Source organism: Pinus tabuliformis, chromosome 5_2, assembly GCF_031772625.1.
Source record: "Pinus tabuliformis cultivar Carrire ecotype Pingquan chromosome 5_2, CPIR1, whole genome shotgun sequence".
NCBI lineage: Eukaryota > Viridiplantae > Streptophyta > Pinopsida > Pinales > Pinaceae > Pinus > Pinus tabuliformis.
The window spans coordinates 259,502,104-259,517,125 of record NC_142306.1 but is presented as its reverse complement, the minus strand read 5'-3'; the positions used below and the strand labels follow the sequence as shown (position 1 = coordinate 259,517,125).

Sequence of the window (15,022 nt, the reverse complement as noted above, 5' to 3'; positions counted from 1 at the left end):
AGTGATCTTGGGATTTAGGTCCAGTGAATATGTGGATGAGATGGTCTTGATTCTGTTATCCACCTTTACTCCACGACAACCCCCCGCTATTAAATATGACTATGCCTCTTTCATTGTTGACAAAATCCATGCTCAATTTATGAATTTTGAAAGAGAAGGAGTTTTTAAATACACAACTTTCATTTACCATCTGCTGTTGTATTAACACCCAGACAGTTTTATATTACCCATCAGGAAATTGGATTCCAAAGGAGAGAGGAGATCTGTAATCTTTTGGACCTCTGTCTTCTATAGAATTGGTGAATCCCCTTATACCTACTGTGAATTCATTGACTTGTTTATATATCGAGCCTCCACTCTAGTGATAGGAGCTTCTCTTCCTAGGCTCTCTGGTGACATAAAGAATATTTTACAGCTCTCCAAAAACTATAGGATAGGTGACTGGTACTTCTACCAAGATCACACTGAAATCAGGATATATGGCTCTGAGCTGTGCCCTTATAAGCTGCCCAAATATGTGCCCATGAGACTATTTGCACTAGAGTATTTCAGGCAACTTATCAATGCCCTTTTATCATTAACAAGAGGGAAGCATGGGAAGATGCTGATAAGATTTTAGGGGAAGACCTTAAATTGAAGAAAAGCTTATGGTGGGTGCCATATGACCCAAATAGCTTTATAAGTGACAGAAAAGTAAGGAACCGGTTGTCAACTTACCTACATCATAGGATCCCTAAAGTAGAACAATATGCTGATTAGGATGAGTGGGTAGAGGGTACATTAGTAGAAGAACTTACTCGGCAAGAAAAGATGGAACAAGCTATGAAAGATTTAGAAAAAACCCTTGACCTAGACTCTTTTGGACAGGTATCTTTCAAACTACCTCAGCAAGCCGGAGTGGGTACATCTTCTGCTGGAACTTCACAGCAACCTATACAAGAAACTAGCACACCAGTTTCAGGCTCTTCTAAGGGCAAGGAAGTGGCAGGCAGAAAGCAGCGAACAATGACTGACCAGAAGGAGAAAATTCCTCCACTACAGACCAAAGCAGCAGAGATTCCTGCACTATAGACTCCTCTAAATGACGAAAAAGGCAAGAAAAGGGACAGAGAAGAGGCCACACCCATCAGTGGACCTGCAGAATAGTCGGGTGCAAAAAGGCAAAGACTAAATCCTTTATCTGAAGAGGAAACCATAGAAAGCCTAAGAGGTGAGAGGGCAACCAGCGCACAGACCTCCCCAGTGATAGAAACATCAACCAGCTCACACAGGCAAGAGCTGGAAAGGCAGCATAGTGTGGAAATTTCATCCACTAGGCCACCAAGTAAGCAAACCTCTGATATCAAAAGAACATTCACAGAGATAAAGGCTAGAAATGATCCATTGAGGCTACAAATTTATAATCAATATCTTAAAATGGCCCCCACAAAACAACAAAGATTAATGTCAGCGTATGACATAAAGGAGGGCAAAATGATCATGATCTATTTCAAGCCCAAAGTGCAGAAACCACAATCAACAACTAATTATATCAGGACAAATCTGGAGGTCTTCGCCAAAGACATTCATCCAATAGACCAGATTGAGCTGCACAAACAGACTAGAGGGATGGTGTATTCCACACTGGCCGATAAAGCAATGTTGGCTCATTAATTGCAAAACTCATTGGAGAACACCTCAATTAGACTTAGAGAAAGCTTCTTCTCTAGCAAAGGAAAACAGGATAAAATCCTTGGAGGATATTATCATTGAACTGGGACATGATCCCAAAGATGCCAAAGGCATAAAAGCACTAATAAGGAAAAAGGAAGAGGACATTAATGCCCTCAGAAAACAGCTCAAAATGCCTCCTTCTATGCACCCACAGATAGCAAATGTTGTTCAACAGAAGTCCGAAGAGGACATGATGGACTTGCTCATGAGATTGAACGAGAGATTGGATGAGACATAGCAGGCATTGGAGAAAGCACTACAAGAAAAGCAGGGAGAGTCGACCTCCCAGCCACCTGAAGTAGCTCCAACAGTCACAACTGCCCCTCCCACAGTCATAATAGCAATGCCTCCCATTGTCCCGGCACCTACAGCAGAAATTACCACAGGTACCTCAGTAACAACAGCACCAGGTAGGAGCACAACTATGATCACAGAGCAATTAATCAAAGCCATGGAGGAGTTGAAACTCCAAGTGTCTGAATTGAAGCAAATCAAAGAAAAACTGGCAAAAGTGGAGCAAAGCTATGATAAATCCAAGATGGTTGTGGAAGAGAAAACAAGGGAGGTCAAATCATTGGAAAACAAGGTAAGAGCCTTAGAAAAGGATCTCTCTCTGCATAAGCCTCTGGCAGAAATCAGAGGAATTTTGTGGACCAACATCACTCAATCCCTTATTGATGTATGGAGGTCTATTCAAACCATTTATGAACAGATTAATCTGATAAGAGTAGCCCAAGTAGAAATTCAGAAAACAAGAGCCTTATTGGGTCAGATCCCTGAACAAGGTAACAGGATAATACATTTTTTGAATAACAAGACCAGTGAAGAACTGGAAGCACTAGATATTAGAGACAAAACAGGTACCATTCTAGACATCAAGAGAGTTCGAACCATGAGAACTATAATGCAAAACTTGGACAAAAGATGCCAGGATGTGCAGGGAGAAATTGATTCTTTCACAGAAAAATTTACAATCCTGCACCAAAAAGGTTTGCCAAGTCCTTTGGGAGATAATGATCGTTTGATGAAGCACAAGGACTATGTACATAAATTAAATACATATGCTATCAATCAAGCTAATGCATCTTCAAGTACTTCAGGAGAAAAATCACTTCCATCTGGCCAGTCCCTTTATGACAACCTGGAAAATCTATTCTATGTAGAGCATGAGGTGAAGCATCTGTTCACCATCCCTCCTAACTTCTACAGGTACATAGAGACTGAAGAGACTTTAAGAAAGCTGCAGAGACATAAAATACTGGGACCAGAGTGGTGGCAGAGCATGTTAGAGATCCTGTAAGCTTATCTTTGGTCAAATAAAAATTGTGCACCATTTGTTAGAATGTGTAGAACAGAAAATAATCACGATCCTGTGGGTCAAAGCACTTCACATCAGAGTTAAGGAAGTTCGGCCAAAGAAAGAAAATTAGCACAGAGGATCAGTAGAAGACAGCTGGGAACCGACTTGCAGCACCTACCTCCAGTACATCTCATAAATTCGGAGCAACCAGTGTGGCATGAATTTATTGCATCTATTTATTGTCTCCCTATTTTTGAGACTATCTGTCTCTATCCATGTAAAAGAAGTATTAATTGTCAACAAAGATTGTTTCTATCAGATATTTTTCATAATATCTTAACATTTTGTATAAATACCCCCCCCTAGACGAAGTATTTGGGGTTGGTTGGTGGTGGATGTTCATAGTTCTGACTGTAATACTGAACAATTTTGGAAATAAAAAGGTTGTTGGAACCATTTTGTCTAGCTCACTGGATGAAGAATTGATGCTAAGGACCATGTTGCAAAATTTTTGAATCGTTTTATGGATCAATAAGTACCTTCTAACTTGTGTCTTACAGTTTGTATGTTTACTATATCATATATGTCCCATGATCTAAATAATAGAGAAAAAGAATAACCCAGAATTTGCTTGTTTGCACTCTGTGTTCAGTCTCTGTTATTATTAATGTTTTCTTCAGAATTAGCATAGACAGTGAATTCTTAATTGCTCATGTTTCCCCTGGTTCTTTCATCTTGAATATTAGCTAAGGAATTCTTAATTGCTGTTATTCTTAATGTTTCCCCCTGTCAACATGATGAAGGATTCTTAATTTCCCTTCACCCATTAACTCCATTCCATCATATTTCAGCCTATAAATTGTTCCATATTTGAGTACCTTGCTCTGTGATAAATTCTCTGATAAGAAACCCAACCTAGGAAGCCATCCTTCTTCGACTCCATCATGCCCAATGGACTGAAATGCTTCAATTTTACCTCACTGTTCTATTGAAACCCCGTCTTTCCAACCAAAACTCTAAACAAAACCCTTGCACTTTATAACTAGCCTAATATACTTCAAAACAAAGCTAAATTATAAAGAGAGAGCCCTCTTTGGATACAGATTGGCTAGAATCTGTGTCTAAAAGATTGGTCTGTTGTTACCTCGGCCGTATTCCCTTTCTTACAACTTTTGGGAACAACTTGAGTGATAACATCATTGCCAACTCCACTAGGGATCAGAATAATTGTTTGTTACTGTTGTTTAATTTTTAAAGCTACAGATGGAGCCTGAAGTTGGCCAAGTAGCCTTTGAAACTGGTTTTTCTATGCAATTGCAGGAATAAATAAAAGTTACTTCGGTCTATCTCCAGTCTAGTTTTAGGCTTTGAACAGTTGTCTCAAATACTTGATCAGTTACCTGTTTCAATAGATCTTTAGGAAAATTCAAATCTCCCATATTTGAAAGACTTCCTACAAGACACTGTTAAAGTTGTATCCTTCAAATATTTCAATAAAAACCAAAATATATTCAGAAGTTGGCTCCAAAGAAGAATATTCATTACACTAGATCAAATCCAGATCCAAATCCCCAACCTGTGTTTCAAAACCCTAATCTGATTCCTAGGAACATTAGAAGCCAGCAGAACCTTATCCAATCTGAGCTTACTCCTGGAAAAGCACCAGTCCTTTCTGCCATCACTGTTGCTTCTCCTAGTTTACCATCAGCACTTCAAACCATCTTTTCTACTCCCCCATCCACAACACATATTTCAACTGGTATCCCTGTTCTCCCAGTTGTTACACTTATCTCTACAAATATGGCAAACCGATATGCTCCCCTGTAATTACCTGCAAATCTGGGGGCTATGCCTCAAGATTATCAAAGAAAGATCACCTATTTTGATGGTACTGGCACTTACACAGCTCAACAACACACCAAGAACATGATGGATTATTTTGAAAACTATGAGATTGATGATGATAATGTAAGAATGAAAGTCTTTGTCCAAAGCTTAACTGGAGATGTTAGAACCTGGTTTAGAGCACTCCCTGCAAACATTATCAATGATCTTGAAGCTCTTTATCAGACCTTCTTAAATAGATGGGAAAAGAAAAAAGATCCTCTCCACACTTTATCAGAATACGAAAACTTAAAGAGAGGTCCACAAGAAACTGTTCAGAATTACTGCACCAGATTTAACAATGTATACAATGCTATTCCTCAGAATCTCAAACCTCCACCAGACTTGGCCTTGATCAAATTTCCTAATGCATTTGACTCTGACATGGCATACCAGCTTAGGGAAAGAGTTGTTCGAAGCCTAGAATACATGTAGAGTATAGTTTTCAATGTTGAGGCCAACCTGATTTCCAAACGAGCTCAAGCTAGAGCTGAGAGGAGGATACCAATCAAAGAAGAACCTTCTGAATTTGAGCAAAAATTAGATGCTATCGTTAAAGGAATGGACAGACTTGGTGATAGAATAGAAACAATTGAGAGAAAATCCCCTTGGGATGGTCAATCGAACAACACTGGAAGAAACCCAAATTTCAGAAAAAATCAGAATCCCAATATTGGAAAGGTTGGCCTAGACCAAAACATTAGACCTCCATTCCAAGAAAACTATGCTAAAGCTTCAACTTCTAGTGAACCAATAGAAGACACTCAAATTAACTTAATGGGGCTTAATAGTAAACAGCAAAGTTTCTTAACCCAAGAAGACCAAGAGGCTCACACTCTTAATTAGTTCCAAATCCAATTAGGTGAATCATTCGATTTTAGGGAGGGATATGACACAACCATCTATGAAGTTCACAAGCAATATAATTTGAGAAGCAGGAGAATAGATGTCCCTGATGACAATAAACAGAAAGAAACTAAGCAACCTACCAAAGCTAAAATCAAGAACCCTCATGTACAAACTCCTCCCAAAGAAATACCTAACCCAAACAGTCCAACAGTTGAAGATGTTTCAGATAATCAACAACCTAATAAACAGTTTTCATCTTCCGTTTCTTCCAAAGAAATTGCGGGAGAACCTACAAAAATTGACATACAAGCAGCTTCAGCCCATAACACTACTCCTGATAAAGGAAAACACATTGAAAACACAGCTGAAAAAGAAAATCTCACTGCCTGGAATGAAAAAATTCAAACAGAAAATCCTTTCAACCTTGAGACCAAAATAGGCAAATTAAAGATAGCAATTCCATTTTCAGAATTGGCTAAACATGATGTCTATGGAAAACAAATCAGCAGATCCCTTCAAATTTCAGAAAACAAAGATGCATTAAATGTCCTTGATGACCAACCGGAATTAATTTTTGGCCCTAAAGTAATTGACAAATCAGTAGATGGAAGGGTTCCTCCTTTCTATGTAAGTCTTTCTATGTAAGTCTAAACATTCATGACAAAATACTGCACAATGCAATGTTTGACTCTGGAGCTTCCCATAATTTAATGCCCAAATCTGTAATGGAAAAGTTGGACCTAGATATCACCATGCCATACAAAGACTTGTTCTTTTTTTATTCAAGCCAGGTCAGATGTCTAGGATTGATCAAAGATTTATGTGTATCATTAGTTCAATACCCAGCCAAGACAATTTTAATGGATGTAGTGGTAGCTGATATTCAACCAAAATATGGCATGTTGCTGTCTAGATCTTGGGGTGCAAAGCTCCAAGGATCCTTACAATTGGACATGTCCTATGATACCATTTCAGTATTTGGCCAACCAAAGAGATTGTACCGAGAAACTTTGATGAAATACGTGGTGAGCAGCCAGGAGAAACCTCAGAATTTTCCCATCTATTCCATGCATTCTGATATGGACTCCTTCATCCTATACAATGCTGAAATTCACCCTTCAATTAATGACAATGTTTTAGCATTAGCACAAGAAAAAATCATAAACGAACAACCTAGTGCTCAAACCCAAGGAATTTCTGAAATAATTGGTATATCAGACACACAAGGGAAACCACATGAAATTGAAAATCTAAATCTCCCTAGTAAGCAAGTTGCTAAGACCCCTGATACTAGCTGTAATCATGAAATCCTGTGGTATTTAGAGTTTGATGGATTAGTTAATAAACTAGGAGCAAGAGCAGGAATTTGGATACATAATATGGAAAATGATCATGCTGAAGGACATGCATACATGTTGAATTTTAGATGCACTAATAACATGGTTGAATATGAAGCCCTCTTGCTAGGACTCAAATTGATCAAAAGTCTAGGGGCAGTTAGGGTATCAATTTTGGGAGACTCTGATTTAGTTATTCAACAAATGAAAGGAAACTTCCTCACAAATGATCTTAGATTAAGGTCTTATAGAGGGGCAGCAATTGAAATACTCAATACCTTTCTAGAAACTCAGCTTGCCAAAATTCCAAGGAAACACAATTTGCATGCTCACAGTTTGGCAACATTTGCCAGCACTTGTAAACTGCCATTTGAGCCTAATCATCATTTTACAGCTGAGATTAAACACAGGCCAACTATACCTGACAATGTAAAAAACTGGCAAGTGTTTGACAATGACACTCAGATTAATAATTTCCTGACCTTAAAAGAAGAATTTTCTAGCACTAATATAGACACAGGCACCATTTGTGAAGTTGATCAAATAGACAAAATTGAAACACACATTTCAGCTGAAACAACAACTCAAATATTACATGCAACAAAATTTACCAACGAAGAGTTGCAAAATCTTAAAAAAATAGACTTTGATGAAACTATTGGAGGAGAATATGAAGTTATTGATTTAAAGGACAACTTTTTACCCACAGGATTAACTCCTCTGGAAGACATTTTGGATTCTAATGATATCCCAAGGAAACCCAAAATGCAGCCTTTAAACGCAGAGATTGAAGACTGTAACATAGGGACTGAACAGAATCCTAAAATGATAAAATTGTCCAAAACTTTGCCTCCTGACCAAAAGCTTAAATATGTTGAACTGTTCAAGGAATTCCAGGATGTCTTTGCATGGAGCTATGAAGATCTCAAATCCTATGACACTTCTGTGATTCAAAATACAATACCTCTCAAATAAAATTGTGTGGTCTAAAATGCGGATGCAAATTAGAGTTTAATTTAATGTCAACCTGGGAAGGTAAACTTAGAAGTGCTTATCTAAAATATATAGATCTAGAAATATTCCTAATTTGTCCAAGATCTTAAAGTCCCCTTACAAGAACATATTCATTAAGATATCTTTCAATAACTAATCAAGCCTAGATCTAACACTTGTTTGAGATCTATGATTCTCTTACAATAACATATTCTACAAGATCTCTTCCAAAATTAGATCATCAAACTAAAACTTAAAAGCGGAAATGAAGTAAACCTAGATCTAATCATTGTATGAGATCTTATGGTTCTTTTACAAAAACACTTTCAAATAAGATCCTTCCAATATTAGAACATTTAATAAAACTTGAAAGTTGAAATCAAACAAAAACATAAAGTAAATTATAAACAAATAAGCATGCAAGTGAGGCCATGGGGGCCCTCCATAACTCCACAAGCACACCACTTCAATGGAGACTCAGATGTAGAAGCAAAATTGAAGTATGATCCTTTATTTCAAAATCTCCATTACAAACCAACTCTAAGATTACAACTCTAAGCTTCTAAGATTACATACTCCAAAATTCTAAGATGACAAAAACTTCCAGACTACAAATGGAGGAGATTGTACTCCTATTTATACAATGGGATGAGTAACAAACTCATAATGATCATCCACTAATCTCTCTTTAGTTCCATAAATCTCGCAACCATTTTTAACTACTTTCCCATTATTACAAAATATGATCCCTTTGAATCCTCCACAAATCTCTCACATATCTTGGATAAGATATGCCAACCAAATCCTCCATGATCTTCTCCTTAGGAATTGGATAAGATATGCCAACCAAATCCTCCATGATTTTCTCCTTAGGAATAGACTTGCATAATTATCTCCTTAATATAGTGGAGGAGATATGGATAAGTCTCTTGGAATTAATTCTTCACATATTTCCTACACATCACAAAACTCACATATTCTTGAGATATATAAAAATATGTATATTTTCTAATATTTAATCATAAATTCACTTGTAATACAAAAATGAATAAAATGGAAAATAAGAAGGTGAAACCCAAATGTATTTATGAAAATGGTATGATAAAAGGTTAATGGGATGATGAAATGTAAGGAATAGTGAAGAAAAAGGTAGATGAAAATATGACATTTCTGAGTCCCAACAAAAATCAAAAACCTTTCAAGCAAAAACTCAGAAGGGTCAACCCTGTACTCCTCCCCCTAATTGAAAAAGAAGTCAAAATATGAGAACAAACAGTTAGACAAATTATCCAAAATAGAGGTGCAATTGTTTGGATCAGCTCATGAGAGAGGTGTATATTTTACATGGTCCTCTGTACAGTTTGTTTATTTACAGCAAAGGAAAATTTCAGAATGCAGCAAGGATTGTACATAAGGCCATCTAACCTGTTGTTCTTGACTTTTCACCAGGAAAAGCCATCCCCAAGTGGAGCCAGTGTTATGCTCCTATACCAATAGGTGTCATATTTCATGATTGACTGGTTAAAGTCCCTAATATGTTCATCCTTTCCCTGCTACAAAGGTACCATATTTTGAAAAAAACAAAAAACTTAAAAAATGTAAAGAGGGTATGCCCTAAAAGAAAGATCGAAGGGCAAAAAGAATGAAATGGTCAAAAAAGAAAGAAATGAACCCCAAATAAAGAAGACCATGAAAGTGTGCTAGTCCAAAATGCCACTACTAGTCTATTTTTGCAAAAAATCTCATTGTGTGCAGTTAGTTGACTCTGGCCACAGTTGATGGATGGCCAAACAACTTAATCTTAGCCAGTTCATGTTTGAATTTCTTGTTTTAGAAATAGAGAATAAAATATGTCCAAACAGTTCAATCTGGGCAGATAAATAGTTAGGTAGAGAAGCAAAGGAGCTCAACAATCAAATCTGAGCCCTTTGAATAAATAAGGGCAGACTTAGATAGGATTCCCATGAAAAGAAAAGAAAAATTGTAAGGGTTTGCTAGTCCAAGTGCACCCATGTAAGAGGAAGAAAAAATGTTAGGTAATAGGCTGGGTAGGTAGTTTTGGTGTTGCGGAAGCAATCTTATGATCAATTTTGTCCTTCAAAAGGTGTTCATCTTGTTGATATCATAAGTACTATGGCAATGGTTTGGCTACAAATGAAGTGATGCATGACTAACTTCCCCTCACACTTCTCCCAAAATCACTTACTAACCTCCCCCCAAGGAGATTGAGATTTGCTCAATACTCCTAAATCACCCCATTTCATGAAAAAACCTGAGTAAAATAACATTCTTGCTTTAGACAAGAATCCACATTTCTTCAATAAAAATCCTCTTGTTCCCTCAGCCTAAGTTATCAAACTTTATAACTTAGCGCCTTTTCTTCATAAACCCATATTAACTGCTAACATTATTATATAAATCCCTTACAAATTCCCTTTCCCCCATATTATGTAAACATATGGAAAATTCCCAAAAAATATATATATATTAATTAATATCCCGCCCCTGGTTAATTTATAACCATAGCACTATATAAATGATGGGATTCAAGGTTTATCTGAAACCTTGCAAATAACCCTCCCCGCGCGCAATTGTAAAAGTTAATTAACATCTGGTTAATTAACAGTTTAATCCCCCCGACAACCAATCAAACCCGCCCCGATATGGTTAAAAATCATTATTTAAATATATGGGTCCCGCGCCATAGCCCTGACCCATCTCCGACATACCGCCAACCATTGGATCTGGGCCCGTTGATCGGACGGCTCACGATCATATCGCGAGGCCTTTCCCCACCGATGTTTACCGCCCGGGGAGCCGGCAGTATTACTGTCGTACCTGGGACACGCGGCGCCCTCCCGCCATGCTCACGACCCCTCCACCAGAAACCACTTTAGCGCATAAGCGGTGCGGGCCAATACCGCTTACCGCCCTCCCACTGACCTCGCCCGCTGACATCATTGCCACATCACCTCCACATCAGCATCGGTACCCCACGTCGTAACAAAACGTCACCTCCCGATGACGTCATCTGACTGAAAAGCACCAAAAGGCCCCACAAAGCCAATCTTTGTTAAAAAACTCGTAAAGTTGCCATCTTCGTCCATTGTTATTCGTTGTTTTCGCGAGACTGTTGCATGAAAATTACATCCAAACAACTGCAGAAGCTCCAGTCCGCCACCTGACTAAGCAAAGACCAGCATTCTGCTCCTCAACTCATCAGTCAACCTGCAAATTACACTCGTTCGCCTCCAAACAGGGGTATTTACCCCATCCTACCTCCCAAACGTGTATTTTTTGTTTTCCTCTGCAAATAATACCTATAGGAGCCAAATTCAAGTTGAAGCAGTCCATAATTGCCATACCAACCCATCTAGAATTGTTCGTTTGCCCATTTTTCCCACAGAAACTTGACCTCAAGTTAAAAACACAGAGAACTAAACAATGGAAGCCCCTATGGCCCTCAATGTAGCACCCCTCAATGCACCTCATACAGACCAGCATCATTTACCCTTGGCTGGCCGAGATTTCCAAATAAAAGACTTGATTGGTTGCCAAAATCATCTTCATACTTTTTGCTTAATCAGAAACAGTCATCTAAACAACTCTGATATCTATGGAATATGGGAATCCAATCTCCCCAGGCATTACCTTCCCTCAGTCAATATATTCCTAGATATTATTCGCCACTACTGTGCCAATTATGACCCTATCAGTAAAGCAGTCATGACTCCATCACAAACTATTCTCTTTTACATAACTGTTGAGTCTATCAATGAGATGCTACACTTTCATCCAGTTCAGCCTCTTGCTCCTCTTTCCATGGGATTTCTGCTTGAGCAAGGCTCCCAACTGTCCAGTGCAGAAATAACCCGGATTGCTAAGTTATTCATGAAACCAGAATGCCAGCCCCAAGGCCCACCTCCTTATTTATATGTCTCGTTCAATGAGACAGGAAGAATTATTCTTGACATGATATCAGTGATCTTGGGATTTAGGTCCAGTGAATATATGGATGAAATGGTCTTGGTTATGTTATCCACCTTTACTCCAAGACAGCCCCCTGCTATTAAATATGACTATGCCTCTTTCATTGCTAACAAAATCCATGCTCAATTTATGAATTTGGAAAGCGAAGGAGTGTTTAAATACACAACTTTCATATACCATCTGTTGTTGTATTATCACCCAAACAGTTTTATATTTCCCATCAGGAAATTGGATTCCAAAGGAGAGAGGAGGTCTGTAATCTTTTGGACCTCTGTCTTCCACAGAATTGGTGAATCCCCTTATACCCACTGTGAATTCATTGACTTGTTTATACATCCAACCTCCACTCTAGTGATAGGAGATTCTCCTCCTAGGCTCTCTGGTGACATAAAGAAGATTTTACAGCTCTCCAAAAACTACAGGATAGGTGACTGGTACTTCTACCAGGATCACACTGAAATCAGGATATATGGTTGTGAGCTGTGCCCTTATAAGCTGCCCAAATATGTGCCCATGAGAATATTTGCACTGGAGTATTTCAGGCAACTTATCAATGCAGATTTAACTCACTTTTGCAATGTAAAGAAGAAGGTTCAGCTAAGAATAAGAAACCAATTAGGCCCTTTTATCATTAACAAGAGGGAAGCATGGGAAGATGCTAAAAAGATTTTAGGGGAAGACCTTAAATTGAAGAAAAGCTTCTAGTGGGTGCCATATGACCCAAATAGCTTTATAAGTGACAAAAAAGTAAGAAACCGGCTGTCAACTTACCTACATCAGAGGATCCCTGAAGTAGAACAATATGCTAATCAGGATGAGTAGGTAGAGGGTACATTAGTAGAAGAACTTACTCGTCAAGAAAATATGGAACAAGCTACTAAAGATTTAGAAAAAACCCTTGACCTAGACTCTTTTGGACAAGTATATTTCAAACTGCCTCAGCAAGTTGGAGTGGGTACATCTTCTGCTGGAACTTCACAGCAACCTATACAAGAAACTAACACACCAGTTTCAAGCTCTTCTAAGGGTAAGGAAGTGGCAGGCACAGAGCAGCGAACAATAACTGACTAGCAGAAGCAAATTCCTCCAGTACAGACCAAAGCAGTAGAGATTCCTGCACTACAGACTCCTCTAAATGAGGAAGAAGGCAAGAAAAGGGACAGAGAAGAGGCCACACCCATCAATGGACCTGCAGAACAGCCGAGTGCAGAAAGGCAAAGACTAAATCCTCTATCTGAAGAGGAAACCATTTAAGAAACTATAGAAAGCCTAAGAGGTGAGAGGGCAACCAGCCCACAGACCTCCCCAGTGATAGACACATCAACCAGCTCACACAGGCAAGAGCTGGAAAGGCGGTATAGTGTGGAAGTTTCATCCACTAGGCCACCAAGTAAGCATACCTCTAATATCAAAAGAACATTCACATAGATAAAGGCTAGAAATGATCCATTAAGGCTGCAAATTTATAATCAATATCTTAAAATGGCCCCCACAAAACAACAAAGATTAATGTCAGCATATGACATAAAGGAGGGAAAAATGATCATGAGCTATTTCAAGCCCAAAGTGCAGCAACCACAATCTGCAGCTGATTATATCAGGAAAAATCTGGAGGCCTTCACCAAAGACTTTCATCCAATAGACCAGATTGAGCTGCACAAACAGATTGGAGAGATGGTGTATTCCACACTGGCCGATAAAGCAATGTTGGCTCATAAATTGTAAAACTCATTGGAGAACACCTCTGCTCAATTAGACTTAGAGAAAGCTTCTTCTTTAGCAAAGGACAATAGGATAAAATCCTTGGAGGATATTATCATTGAACTGGGACATGATCCCACAGATGCCAAATGCATAAAAGCACTAATAAGGAAAAAGGAAGAGGACATTTCTGCCCTCAGAAAATAGCTCAAAATGCCTCCTTCTATGCATCCACAGATAGCATATATTGTTTAGCAGAAGTCCAAAGAGGACATGATGGACCTGCTCATGATATTGAACGATAGATTGGGTGAGAAAGAGCAGGAATTGGAGAAATCACTACAAGAAAAGCAGGGAGAGTCGACCTCCCAGCCACCTGAAGTAGCTCCAACAGTCACAACTACCTCTCCCACAGTCATAACAGCAGTGCCTCCCACTGTCCCAACACCTACAACAGAAATTACCACAGGTACCTCAGCAGCAACAGCACCAGGCAGCAGCACAACTATGACCACAGAGCAATTAATCAAAGCCATGGAGTTGTTGAAACTCCAAGTGTCTGAATTGAAGCAAGTCAAAGAAAAACTAGCAAAAGTGGAGCAAAGCTATGATAAATCCAAGATGAGTGTGGCAGAGAAAACAAGGGAGGTCAAAGCATTGGAAAACAAGGTAAGAGCCTTAGAAAAGGATCTCTCTCTACATAAGCCTCTGGCAGAAATCAGAGGAATTTTGTGGACCAACATCACTCAATCCCTTAGTGATGTATGGAGGTCTATTCAAACCATTTATGAATAGATTGATCTGATAAGAGTAGCCCAAGTAGAAATTCAGAAAACAATAGCCTTATTGGGATAGATGCCTGAACAAGCTAACAGGCTAATACATTTTTTGAATAACAAGACCAGTGAAGAATTGGAAGCACTAGATATCAGAGACAGAACAGGTACCATTCTGGAAATCAAGAGAGTTCTAACCATGAGAACTCTAATGCAAAACTTGGACAGAAGATGCCAGGACATGCAGGGAGAAATTGATTCTTTCACAGAAAAATTTACAGTCCTACACCAAAAAGGTTTGCCAAGTCCTTTGGGAGATAATGATTGTTTGATGAAGCACAAGGACTATGTACATAAATTAAATACATATGCTATCAATCAAGCTAATGCATCTTCAAGTACTTCAGGAGAAAAAGCACTTCCATCTGGCGAGTCCCTTTATGGCAGCCTCGAAAATCTATTCTATGTAGAGCATGAGG

The 15,022-nt window shown here is 38.6% G+C and overlaps 1 pseudogene; it reads right to left on the bottom strand.

The window, feature by feature from the left end:
* Positions 1-11,034, bottom strand: part of LOC149158499 (uncharacterized) — a 67,570-nt pseudogene extending 56,536 nt beyond the window's left edge.
* Positions 11,035-15,022: the final 3,988 nt, after the last annotated feature.